Source organism: Nannobrachium achirus, assembly GCF_963921795.1.
Source record: "Nannobrachium achirus genome assembly, chromosome: 10".
Taxonomy (NCBI): domain Eukaryota; kingdom Metazoa; phylum Chordata; class Actinopteri; order Myctophiformes; family Myctophidae; genus Nannobrachium; species Nannobrachium achirus.
This window is the reverse complement of record NC_137819.1, coordinates 26,515,511-26,530,524: the sequence shown is the minus strand read 5'-3', so window position 1 is coordinate 26,530,524 and position 15,014 is coordinate 26,515,511.

Here is a 15,014-nt window from a genome sequence, read left to right as displayed (position 1 = left end):
TATCTTAAAAAAAAGCAATTCCAGAAAGATGTTTTTTTTGTTTTGTTTTGTTTTTAGATCTTTACTTTGTTTTTCTTTTAATTTGTGAGACGCGTTTTCATCTCACAGTACCATTATGCTGTGCGTGTGTGTGTGTGTGTGTGTGTGTGTGTGTGTGTGTGTGTGTGTGTGTGTGTGTGTGTGTGTGTGTGTGTGCGCGTGCGTGCGTGTGTGTAGTGCTTTTGTGCCAATATGCAAAGTTTGTTGGATTTGCATTTCTTGAGTTATGGATGTCTCACAACGGGGCTGCTAGCGGAATATATATGAAAAAAAAGACAAAAAAATAAAACCTGTTTACATTTGCAAATGTAGCAAAAACAAAACGAAGGAATGAAGCAATGCTTTCTCAAGGACAGAGGGAGGGGAGTGGATGGATGGACGGAGCGGACGGATGAGTGTGTTTAGCTGAATAGATGAGTGCCTTTTGAAGAAGAGGGATGGTTGGAGAGGAAGGAAGATGGATAAATCAGGGGGCGTTCAATTAATATCTTTAGAGGATGTAAGCGAGGGAGCGTACATGTGTGTCACTGGATGTCTGTGTGTGTGTGTTTGTTTGTGTGTGTGTGTGTGTGTGTGTGTACCCATGTGTCACTTCAGCCCTCTTCTGTGCCTCAGTCTCATTTTCTATTTCACTTCACCTTTATGATTGTCTATATACAGTATATATATTGTCGTTGTCAGGTGAAAACCTTGTATGTTCAAAACCGTTCATTTTGCATTTAACAGTTTAAAAATGATTTAAACTAGTGAAAACAGCCGATCTACAAGCTTGTAGATCGGCTGTTTTCACTACTTTTGTGCGACGGCCTTGTATGATGAAGCAGGGCTTTACTTTGCGAAAGAACGTACACATTTGAAACTTGGAGATAAGAGGTTTCCACCCGACAACGACGATATATATAATATTTTGTCATATGAAGATGTTGCGGACCGAAAATAGCCAGTAAAGCCTAAAGATGAGCACATTTTGGGTCCATGCTGTCGTCATGACAAATGACATAATGTTGCCATCACTCCTTCAATCGGTCTCTGGCTTTCATCCCTCAGCCACTCTCTTCACTTCTCTTCGCCTCCTCCCTTTCCCTCGCCTCTTTCCTAAGGATACGAGTGTAAGTGTTTGGTTTGTTTGGATTGAGCTGATGTTGATACCATGTTGCCTAATGACAGACCTGTATAAACTAAACCTGGCTGGGCCCTGAAGTTCTTGGTTAGGTTGGGCTCGTATTCTCACCTACTAGTGATTGGGTTTACAGCAGGTGATACTGTTTTTTTTGTTTCTTTTTTTTTCCCGTTTAAGCAATTAGTTTTTTAAGCAATTTAGTAGCAATTTCAAACCTTAGTAAGTTTACAGGCTGATGTAAAAGAAAAAGGAAAAAAAAACGTACATCTTGGGCTCAGTTTGGGTCTGGATAGGAATTGTGCGACCAAGCCTGGGTCGAACTCTGCCAAAACACACCATTATGTGCTAATAAATGCCAGGGCTGGGATCAGTTAATTTTCAATTCTGTGTTCCACAAGACGTTTTGCAGTCTCCAGCTCACAGTAAATGTATCATGCATTTCGTTTTTCAGGGAGGTCTTATTTAGGACATTGGACAGAGGCGAAAGGTGAAACAGATAAACAGATCGAAAGAGGATGACATGAAAAGATTCGTGATTCCTGTTGTGGAGACACAACAGTCACAACATGGCGAGTGTGCGGCGTGCCAATTGGCTTCATCTGGGATGTAAACCTCCCCCATTCTCACTCGTGTCTCAGTAGGTGACAGTCTCCTCAGAACAAGAGGTTTTCAGTAGGTGAATACTGAAGAAAGGTCCCCATCTCGAGACGATTGATTTGAAAGTAAAAAAAAAGGAGCCCAGCCCTGGAATGGAACAAACAATCTTTATACAGATGCCACACACAGAGGTGTCATACCGTACTTGTCAGATTTCCACACCTCCAAACTTGTCCTTTGTGTGCTGTAATTGACAGCCAACATTATATCTCATTTTGTAGTATAACCTTCCAAAATGCCTTTATAGTATTCTTGGTCCCAGACATTTCTACTCATGGGAATATATGTCAGCTGTCTGACACATTGCTGAATACTACAGACACACTCTGAGGTGTGAAGATTTGGCAGGACGCTATGACATGTATGTTCTTTTTTGTTTTGTTTTGTTTTTGTTTCATACTCCACCAATAATAGGACAATAAATGTACGTTTTAGGTTTGATAACATTTCATATCAGCGTTTACATCAGGGGGGCCTTAACAACTGTTTCATGTTTTTATCTTTTTGTTAGAATGTGTTGATAGAATATGATGATTGCTTGCACTCCATTTATTACGTTCTTATTGCCAAGGAAGGGATATTACATGCACGCACACACACACACACACACACACACACACACACACACACACACACACACACACACACACACACACACACACACACACACACACAATGGGTACGGAGCGAGTGTACATTATGGGATGCGATAACCATGGGAGGAAGAATGATTAAGGCCAGTTTATTGTTGGTCTTATCACACACACACACACACACACACACACACACACACACACACACACACACACACACACACACACACACACACACACTTAAACATGACCTTTGTACATTTAACCAATATGTTTTATTAGATTTTTGTCTCTATTCAATTTAATGGCTTTTTATAGAAGAATGGGATGTTTTTTGTTTTTTTAGTTCATTTTCTCTCTCATGTTGTATTTTATTCCTCTACCTTTTATGTATGTTCATTGTCTTTAGGTTTTATTTCATGCTGAGAAAAAAAAAGATATTTCAACATATTTTGACAGCCAAGAAAAGTTTGTTACACAGCTAAACTTGAAGAATAATGATGATGACGATGATAATAATTAATAAAAGTAATAACAAACAATATTTGAACACTGTCTGTTTTATTATTGTGATTCTTATTTTCTCTCTTTTTTAACGAGACTCAGAAAGTCGGACTTGACAAATGGGTTAAATCTATTCTATTCTGCATGTGTGCGAATCAACTTCTGTAAAGACAAGATAGTATTGATTGATTGATTGATTGAATAATTTATTAGTAGTTTGCAATAGGAAAAGGTACAGTTTCATGACAGCACAAGTCACTGGTACATGGTCAACTAAAAGGAGAACCTAGTAAGCTTTACGGCTTATTTACACAGGAACCACTTTATGTATCTCATATAACATTGAAAGACAGACAGGATAGAACGGAAGTAGACGGAAGTACTTTGCATAGGATACAGAAGGGAGCTTAGTCTATTTACAAGTCTCAAGTAGCAGCCCTCTGAAGGTGACTCTTCAGACCAATTTTGAAGGAGGCAGGCTATGTGGATAGGAAAAAGTAAGGCCTGCGGTAGGGCGTTCCACAACCGGATATCGTCTCTTATCGGGTGTAAACCAAAATCCCCAACTGTTAATTTACTCAAAAGTGGTAAAAGTAGCAGATGTACAAGCTCGAAACGCATTATTGTTTGTGGATGTGCCACTTTTGATGCTTAAAATATGGACTTAGAGATCAGAGGTTTCTGCCCGACAGCAACAATATCCTTTATTGATCCCCATGGTGAAGTTGAGGTGTTGTGTAAGTGTGAAACACAAGAGGTATACTAGGGGTGTAACGATACATTTTAATAGCGATTCGATACATATCACGATATATGGTTGACGATACGATACATGGACAATATTGGTTCATTCATGGCAATACGATACGATTCGATTTAATGATTTAAAATCGATATAGTAACTATTTTAGCAAAGACATTCTTTCAGGTTTTTAAGGGAAACATGTATTATTATGGATATAAATAAGTAAACACAGTGATTATCTGCCAAATACATGGACATTGTATATTGACAAACCTGCACCTTGACATGAACCCAGAGATTACACACATTTATCAGTGTAGCTATATGGAAAGGAAAAGTAATTAAACCCCTCCTATTAATTTTTTCTTCATAAAAATGCTAAATACAATGCACAAGTAGGTAATATCGATACAATCGATTCTTTGCACTGCCGATTCGATACGATACAAAATAAAACGATACGATTCGATTTTAGCTGTTTTCATTTCGATCTACTTCGATTTTTTAAGTTAAAAACGATATTTCGATACAGTTACTATATCGTTACACCCCTAAGGTATACAGTAGATTAAGGGTCTTCAACAGGGGGTCCTCAGAGTTACTACAGGGGGTCCTCCAAATATTTATGTGATAAAAACTTTTTTCTCCTTTTTTTATATTAAACTTTTGAATCCTAGCGTCCATATTCTGAAAACTTTAGCCAAAAATAGCCGATCTACAAGATTGTAGATCGGCTATTTTCGGCAAAGAGATTTGGTTTATAGGGGAAAAAGAATGTCAAGTTTATTAGGTAGTGACGGTTCAAGTGGTTAATAAAATATCTGAAAACAAATTGACATGAATCCAAAATACACTGATGATTGTGCTGTCAAACAATGCTTCATCTCTCTGTTAATCCCTGCTTCATCTCTCTCTCAACTAAGGGGTCCTTGGCCTGAAAACGTTGAAGACCCCTGCAGTAGATACGTTGAGAATAAAGTCTGCACTATAGGCCTTACTGAGATGACATTATTCAGGTATAAATGTATCACCACAGACATATCAACTGAATGTGAAACCATCTATGTACATCAGAAATCTGCCCTCAGGCAGTGATTATCTGGTTCACACATTCTGTACAGTTAATAGTTAATGTAAGTCTCACAACAGTTATCTTTATCGGGCATCTGTCATGGTTCTGTACAGGAGGCTACAAAGTTGTCCATGTACAAGTCAAGCAGGAGGCAGTAATCCCAAACGAACAAAACAGACACTTCTTGCATGCTAATGTTTGGAGGGGAGTTTCACTTTTCATATCCCTGTTTATTGTTTTAATGATGTTTAGGAGAATATCTGCACATACAGGTCTGTTTAACATATTCCCTCACATCCATGGACGGATTAACCCCCGCGAGGGCCCCTGGCCTATAATTTTTTAGGGGCCCCCCACCCCCCACAATAACCCCCCCTCCCTCCCGACACGCACTACCCAGCTGGGATTTTAAGCCATGATGATCACCTGCGGGCCAAGAAAGCACCTGTAGACAACAGAGGAGGGGCCCACTGCCGCCCACACATTTGATTTTGAATTAACATAATTCATTTTAGTAAGTTGTCAATGACCACGCGGCCCAGTTCCCCCAAGGGCCCCTGAGGGCCAAGGGCCCCTGGCAACGGCCCTACCGGCCCAATGGTTAATACAGCCCTGCTCACATCTCAGACTCATTAAAACTAGGCGTTGCAAATTTCAAAGTCAGCCGAGTTCAAATTAACTTTCACATGTTGGCAAATCCAATTTTCAGGTTTTCTGATGCTTGAATTGGGCACACTGCATTCACTTGATCAGTGATTTAATGTTGGAGGGGAAAGTAACAAACATCAATTAGGCCTACTGTAGATCGATCCATGGAATATGAACAAATATTATTTGAGTTTTAAATTTAATTCTGAGGATGGATACAGAATTTATTTCATGGTTCTGTGTCTGTGGTATGGGCCTTCTTTAATTAATGGGTGGATTTAGTTTGGTTTATTTGAATAACCGAACAGCCAACAGGCCCAAAGGCTCAGGGGGCCTCCAAGCCAGAGCCTCTGTGTAAAGTCTAGCCTATTGTTATTTCTTGTTGCATATAAAGGGAAGTCAATAATATAGCCACAAAAATCCTACAGAAAAACTGGATGGATAGTTTCAAATAATCACGATACCTTTTAAGTGAGTGATTATCTCCTCGGTTTATCTACTGTATAGGACTTTAGAGGGCTGAGTAGGCCTACCAAAACCAGATAAAAATGTAGGCCTATATATATTAATTAAAATAAAACAGTATCAAATAATATAAATTAAAACAACTCCAAAAAAAGGCATAAATAAGGAGATTAGCGCGACGTGATTTCTAGAAACTGGACCACTCTTGATAGAGATGAGCAGATGACATAATGTTTTTGGAAGGTAAACTGAGGGCGCCTAGAGAGTCACATTGACTGGAGTATATTTATGTTTTGAGCATTCAACCCATTAGCTGACTTAATATGATGAAAAATCGAATACTTGAAAACGTTTATTACAAATTCAATTATTTATATCAGCCGAGTAGCCTATAGAAAATGGTCGATAGAGGGCGCTATTATTCACTTTAGTGGTCTTGACGGAGCAGGAAAGCATTTTGAAGAGAAGATGACATGATGATTTCACCATGGATTTTACACGCAGGAGAACCAAAGGAAAATGGACTGAATAAAGCCAAGGTAAGACTAATTTAGGCTTAGACTTCCTCTGTTTGCTAGCCTATGTGACAATTATAGCTCGCTGTGTTTAGACTTTGTTTGGCTGGCTTAAACTGGCCTTCAGTTCAGTCTATTCATGTGCTGACGTTGACTTCAATTGACTGCACCTGTGTGCGCAGTAAATTCTGTGTTGTTGGGATACAGCAGGATGTGATTCTGTTGTTGGCTTTGTGTGACTATGTTTTAAATGCTGATGTTGAGATGCAGGCAGTGGCACTGGAGGAAAAGAAGTTTGTTGATTAATTTGGTATAAGCATACTCATACTCATATTACTCAACTAGGCAACAACTAAAAGTTTAAGTTAATATTCCAAAAAGAACATAAATAATAGTGTATTTTTTTCTTTGCTAGATGGCCTATAGTGGTGGAGTCAATTTGTAATTGGTGCAAAAATACACTCAAGTAGGCCTACTTATACTCATAAATGTATTAAGTACAGTGGGTACTCAAGTAAATACTTTGTTACTGTCTTTTTTATGTTTTGGGGGGCCTTTTGCCTTTATTTAGGAAAGTGGGGAGAGACAGGGAGAGTTGGAGTGACCTGCAGCAAATCCGCGAACAGGCTCGGGAATTGAACCCAGGACACGCTGTGACTGGCTGCAGGCATCACAGTCTGTGTACTACACACTGTAACCACTTGGTTATTGGCACCCCACAGGTGAGTGTCTTACGCTTCTGGCATTTATTATTATTTGTGTGTGCTTTAAATCCCGTTGAGGTACAGATGAATTATCGTGCTATTGTGCTATAAGTCAGTTCTCCTGAACAGTAGCTCTGCTGGGTAAGGGCCAAGGGGTCCTTTTTTCCCCACTTCCTAGATGCCCATTGTCTCATAATTCTCTGTTAAGGTGCCAACATGCGCCTTCCCTGCTGGTATTAGATGGTCTAAGGGCCGATGCATACTCCACTTTTAGAGCCACATACCTATATACCTACTAGCCCCTTTCGGGACTGTATTTACCTTTTTTTAATATTTGGCAGACAGTAAATACAGTCCCTTGCTCGTCCGTTGGGTCTCTCTGATACGCAACGCTACCACTGTCTGGTCTTGAATACAACGTCGCTCAGATGTTGTTGAGATTCTTTAAAGATACCCAGAACTGCACTAGGAGACCACGGAAACGTGTGCGAATCGGCGGTAATCGGCGATGCCGTTAAGTATTTTTAATCTATCTGTGAAAATTTTGCAGCTTTTTCCAAACTGTCTCTCGCTGCCTCATTACGTCACATGTCCCGCCTCCCCCGCGCCGTGGTTGGCTAGCTGGTAGTCAGCAGCGTGTCTCTGATAGATCCAAGTAGTAACCGTATAACGCGTAGCCAAGTTAAGCCTTGTACCCACATACATACCCACATACATTACACACCCACTACAGTACATAGCCACATACCCACAGACAGCTATCATCATCCTACTTGCACGCTCTGCTGGCGCAAGTAATTACTAACAACCCTACCCTCATAGTTTTCTAATGATGTAATCAACAACCCTCGGCCAGATAACAGCCCGCCAACCACAGAAAGGAAACACTTTCAGACAAGCTACAAACTTTATGAGTTAACATTAGATGAACACAGATACCAGCAGAACACTGGCTATTTTGTCAGAGGCATTTGGATCATGCCTGTTGTTCTCCCTTTTGAATGTTTTTAGAAAAAAAGGGTAGCATCGCTGTCAAGTTTCCCCTTGAAATCCACACACACTCTAAAATACATCAGTAGTAAAAATGTGAAATGAACATGGACAAAATGGTAAATAGTGCATTTATATGTAACGGAGGTGAGGGACATCCCTATGGAACGAGAGTAGATACTAGACTTTTTAGGCTTCAGGCTGGGGCTGTGACTCTCTCCGCCACATATATAGCGTTTTTATCCAAAGCGCTTTATAGAGATTGTGCATTACATTCACCCATTCACGCACACATTCATACACCGGTGGTGGAGGAAACCATGCAAGGCACCAACCTACTCACCGGGAGCCCGGATTCGAACTGGGAACCCTTCGTGCTCTAATAACGGTTTCTCTACCCCTGAGCTATGCCGCCCCACAGCTATGCCGGACACAGTACAGCACAAGACCAATTTTTCAAAATGTCACACATACCGTACTTTGTTTTCATATTTCCATGTAAATGTATTTAGTGTATTTTCTGTGTCATTGTCCACCCTTGTATGCCAACGTTGTATATTGCAACCCATATTTATTCATTGTTGACAGGATTTCTGAGTGTGTGTGTGTGCAGGATGATAACTTGGGGATTGGGTGGTGTGTGAAAGCATAGACAGAGAGTGGCAGGCTGTGTTGGAATGTGGAGTTGATGTGTTTATGTATGAGCTATCCATCATCACTACTGTTTTGTCAGTATGTTTGAGTATCTGTGTGTATACTGTGCTTCCAGTGTGTTAATGTGTGAATTGATTATCAACTTAAAGGACGACTTTGTTTTTTTACAACAAGGGTTCATATTTTAGATTGTAATTAGAGAAAAGAATGTGGGGCATGCGTACGCATGGGGGCATGCGTACAAGTGGCTAAATATGCCAGCAGTTTCTTTATTGCTATTTACAGTAACACTTCTAGCCCCCATAAGTCACATCCAAACATGAAAGGTTGCGTTGTATCTTGGGAATGGGCTTATTCTGTGTAAAATGACATATTTAGCCACTTGTACGCATGACCCCAACCACTGAAATAAGAATCTCTAAAACAATAGAAATGAAATAATTTTAACACTCATCTTTTATATTCTTTAATTACAATCTAAAATATGAACCCTTGTTGTAAAAAACTAAAGTTGTCCTTTAAACACCAGTACACTTCTTTCCCCCAGGTGTCTGTTTTTGGCCTCATGCTTTTATCCCTCTACACAAAACCTCTTTGACAAATTGTCACCCATTAATGACATGGCCAAAATAGGGACGCTAAGATTCAAGTGGTTAACCATGTTTGGCTGAACAAAAATCTACAGGCTCACAACGCATAGCCACACGACACGTTTTGGGCTTGGAGATCGACTATTTCTCAGCAAAAAGCTGGTGTAGAAGGGGGGGAAAAGGGAGGGAAGGCCATGTACACACCCCAGAGAGACCCCAAGTATTCAGTCTTTATTTAAATGGTTAAGATATATGTACCTGCCGCTTGTTTGACTGCTTGATTTTGATAGATGGATGCATAGATTGCACATTTTGACATTTGACATTATCATAGAAAGAAGAGGGGAGATGGATACAGCTCCATGTAGTAATATGATCTGTTTTCTGGGCATATTGAATATTGAACATGGCCAAGGTTGCACAACCCTGATGTCATGTGGTGTCTGACACCACATGACTGACAGAGGGTTAGGAAGAGCAGTCAGTCTCTCCGGAGAAACATATGGATAGCGAGAGAGACGGGGCGGATATGGAGAGAGAAGGTCTAGCTTCTAGGCATCTTCAATATTGAATGTTTCCAACAATGACAGTTGTGGTCTCGGAGTCTGTGAGCTGATTCCATATTCATTCTGAGAGTCACACACGGAGATGGTCAGGAGGAACTATAGGCAAGTCAGGAATACATGCCCACCCTTGCCTTACCTTATCTGATATAGAATTGTTGTACATGTTGTCTGACATGTTGGAGTCTCAGGCTTCTTCTCGCACTTTTTCCTCACAAGCTGCCACATATATTGGCAAAGTGGTACAAACAAATTCACAACGCAAAGTTAGTTCAGCCATTCAGTGGAGCCAACAGGTGGGGTTAGTCTCTCAGGGAAGCTGGTGCCCACATAACAATCACATTAGTGTGGTCTGATTGAAATGCCACTCGGCACTGCCAACTTTATAAGTTGGCATCTGATGAACAAATACATGTTTTACAACTGTTAGAAATCGTTGTTTGAACAGATAAATATGTCCTGCCCCCAAAATGCAATAAGTAATCATATAATAATTATATAAAACAATAAACTGATATTGTTGCCGATCTACAAGCTCACCACGAGGCGTTGTGAGCTTGTAGATCTGCAATTTTTGGCTAAAGTTCTCAGAATGTGGACGTTAGGGTTCAAGTGGTTAATATAAAAAAGGAGAAAAAAAGTTTCTATCACACAAATATTTGGAGGACCCCCTGTAGTAACTCCCCCTGAAGTAACTCCCTGTAGTAACTCCCGTACCCCCTGTTGAAGACCCCTGGTATAGCATGTAAATGTATGAAGTTTGAAGTTTCACTGCATATGTTGCCCTATGTTCTCTCTATGAAAGCTAGGAGGAATGTAGCCACATTGGTGGACAATTGTTGGGTACGTTTGGCTCCTTTTCTGGTGGAATAAAGCAGAAGAACCTCCACAGACTGGAGGAATGTTCTTCATAGGGGGAGTGGGTTTAACCCATTTAGACTGGGAGTGCATTATTAGGCATTATTTTGTCTTTGAATATTTCTTTTTTTTGGTGTGAAAAACCTATGTTTCTATGTCAGTGGTGCTCACACTTTTTCATGTGAAGAACCCCCAAAATGATATGTATTTGGCCACAGACCCCTATCTAAAAATATTTAGTTCCAGGGACCCCCCAGAAGCAAACTTTTAGTTACAAATGTTCGCTTAAAAAAATACATATATTCAAAGATTTGCACACAGTTTCACGACTTTAAAAAAATAGATCTACAAGCTCGCAGCGCGGCACTAGGGTCCCTCCACCTTGGGCCCTAGTAACTCAGTCCCACTCCCCCGCCCCCCCCCCCCCCCCCCCCCCACCCCCCACCCCTTGTTGCCCCAGCTGACACTTCAATGCAACAGGTGTTACAATTTACCCAAGGCAGAGAGTCCTTATGACTACCTCAATTGATTCATAGGAATGGCTCTCTCCAACAAGAGTGCTAATCTCCCAAACCAAAGCGGGGTGCTAATCTGCTTAATACGCCACGATTGAATATCCAATTTCTCTTCTCACAACACTTGTCTAACCCAATTACACCTTCTAATGGTGGGACACAACTCTGCCAGGTTGTGTTTGGAAAGAGGAGAGCGGAGGTGGGACGCGGACCAACGGCAAATTGGAGTAAATTGGCATTAAAACTGGAGTTGATGAGATGACCTCTGATATGCAATCGGCTGCTTCGCTATCTGCCAACTCCTCTAACCTCTAACGTAGGGCTCATACATATGTATATTTATATAATATATTTATATTCTAGTTTTTATGTAGGAACAGCATACATTCTGGACTCAACAGCATAAATCCGACCTGGACACACTCGTCATGGAAATAGCATATCTACTACACACCGGTTTCACAACAATAAAATTACAATAATTTCAAGTAGGCCTATACTGATTAAGTAAACTAATAATCCCACATGTGTTTGAGTATTTTACCTTTTGATCAAGCACTTGATCATTCGGTTTGCAATGCAATCTGTCAATCAGCCACTTCAGTATGTAAATGACATTTCAGTAAATAGCCCTATTTTATCTATACTGTATGGTGGTTGCACTTTAACGGAGAATGTCTTTCCCTGGTGTTTCGCCCAGGCGGACAGGGTTTTGAGATAATATTCAAAATAATTATATTTTTGAAAATAGCAGATCTACAAGCTCGTTTTGACCTAGCAACACTGGTTGTAATGTTCTATCCTTGATAACATGTCCAATTGATGAGACTATTCGGCAAGCCTTGAGTGTTAACTCTGATTGTTAAGATTCTCATATTTTTGACGGAAGAAGTGTCGTTGTTGGTTTCATTTTCACACCCAGCGCCCACGTTGTATAATAACCAAATATTTTTGCAATCATCTGTGTGTGCCCATGGTCTTAAAATGAGGTGAGGTTTGGCTGACGTTTCCTCCTCCTTAACTCATTGCATGCCAGGCCCGATAGTCCCGAGATTATTTCAATGTCTTTCCCTGCCAGGCCCGATAGTCCCGAGAATTTCCGCCATTTTGAAAAAAAAAAAAAAAAAAAAATCAAAACAAAATTTTTTTCAATTTTTTTTTCTGACCCCAAAAAATGTAGTAGGCATGATAGAAATCGCGAAATTGCATGTTTAACCCCCATAGCAACCCCATCTATCAAACATGGCAGCCATCTTTGTTTACATTTTAGGAAAACATAATGGCTTCTATCTCATGAAAGCCTGAACGGATTTCCATTCGGATTTTTTTGTTTGAAAGCTGTGAGCAATGTGGACACACGTGGTGCATTATCTAGGCATGGGTGTGCATGATCCGTGCACTATGAATTACATGTAAGTCTATGGAGACCAGAGGCACCGTAGAGTACGAAGGTATGTTAAAATGGCGGGGAATGTGTTAAGAGGGGGTTTTTCGTTACCATTGTCGCAAATTGCTTGCTCAGGGTGGGGGCCTCAGACCTGTGAGGTATCCGCTCGGGTTCTCTCGAGGGGGTACCTCACGGGTACAGGTTCTGCTCGGGTTTTCTCTCTCCCCCCCCCCCCACCCCCCTACCCTTACCTCCCCTTCCCCTCCCCTTCCCCTCCCCCTACACACGCATGCGCATGCAGCGCCTGTGTGTGTGTGTGTGTGTGTGTGTGTGTGTGCGTTCGTTCGTTCGTTGCTTCGTTCGTTCTTGTACATACGCATGCAGGACCTGTGTATATGTGTGCGTGTGCCCCTTGTTTGTCTTTCCCTTGTCTCTCCCTTGTTTCTCCCTCTCTCCTCTCTCTCTCTCATGGCTCTTTAGCCTTTGTAAAGTGTCTTGAGATAACTTGTTATGATTTGACACTTTAATAAAATTGAATTGAATTGAATTGAATTGGCACATTGCTACAGTATATATCTTACACACTGTACAGTGATAAAAGAGAAAAAGTGATCGCGCTTAGACGAGCACCGAACTGGTCTTAAATGCAGTGACAGCACAGATATTTCCTTAGCATCGACAGGGAGAGTTCCCAACCTGACCAATTTAGTGTATTATTTGTTGGTACTGTATGAATAAATATGAACCACTACTTGCTTAACTGGAGTCCCCCAGCGGTTGTAAACACTGAAGTTAAAGGGATATAGTTCTGTTTCATCGGGCTGCAGGTTTTAGGGAAACGTCGATGCTCGGTCTGCTTCCGATCGTTGGATAGCAGGGGGCTGGTTGTTGAAAAAGACATCAAGCCATAGGCTATTTTTGTGTTGGTGTCAGCTCTCAGGTGCATTCAGCTTTTTTTTTTCACACCTTCCAACCGACTGATCTCCCGACTTCATTTGACTGCCAGGCTGTAGTAATCTGTCTGTTTGGTGGAGAGCTACCTTTAGTGTGTTGGAGTTAATAACACTCTCTTGGTTGATCTACAACCAAGTCTGTGCAGCGTGACACATGGAGAATATCCATTTCAGTTTCATCTTCATAAAAAGGCTTAGTGATAGATGACTTGCACGTTCTGTTTGGCTAATCAATGAAAGGTTTCTTAATTAGGTGTAGAGCAAGGGTCTTCAACAGGGTGTCCGGGTCCCCTAGGGGGTCCTCAGAGTTACTACAGGGGTTCCTCCAAATCTTTGTGTGATTATTTTAATTCTTTTTTTTTATTAACCACTTGAACCCTAGTGTCCTTATTCTGAGAACTTTAGCCAAAAATAGAAGATCTACAAGCTCACAAACGCCTCGCGCTGTGAGCTTGTAGATCGTCTATTTTTGGCAAAGAGGTTTGGTGTAGAGGGGAAAAAGAGCAGACTAAGTACAGAGTGAAAGTTTATTAAGTATTGACGGTTCAAGTGGTTAAATATCTGAACACACAAATTGACATGAATCCAAAATACACTGATGATTGTGCTGTCAATGAAACTATACTGCATCTATGATAAGGTTGTGGGGGGTCCCTGCTTCATCTCTCTCCCAACTAAGGGGGTCCTTGGCCTGAAAACGTTGAAGACCCCTGGTGTAGAGTTTAAATCTTTCTAGAAAGTCCACCGGACCGTCAACAGGCTTATGCCTTTCATAGTTCGGTGTACTGTACTGTGGAAGCATATTGAGAGCGTACCGTCCTCTCTTTCATAGTTCGGTGTACTGTACTGTTGAAGCATATTGAGAGCGTACCGTCCTCTCGGACATATATTGGACCCTGAGGTCCCTCTAGGTTCACATAGTTTATTTGCCATTTATGAACTGGAGTTATGAACTGAATTGAAATGAGAAGCCTTTCTTGTAGGATTGTTATTTCCTCCTGAGATAATGGGACATCATCTGCTCTTAGTTTAGTAGTTCAGTTGCTGTAGGCTAAATTTGTTGTTGACAACCACACCTCCATTTTTTTTTAATTATCTCCCGTGTTTCCCGTTATCTATTTCCTGGGAAAAGGGTTGGATCGGCATTCCCAAGAATCCCACCTCGCTGGATTTAAAACCCTACAATGACACCGAGAAGGCATCGGTGTCATTTTAGATTTTTGCGTTGGTTATTCCAAAATAGCAGATCTACAAGCTCACAGCGCGTCACTTCGTGCCACTCTGTGAGCTTGTACATATGCTATTTGTTTTACATTAATTTAAAATATTGAAAAAGTTCAATGTTCAACTTTATTGTCAGCAATACCAATTACAGGTAAAAGGCAGGTGAAATTAATTGTGAGCTAAAAACACATGCAGCTACAGTCTGAGAGTAAGATGTT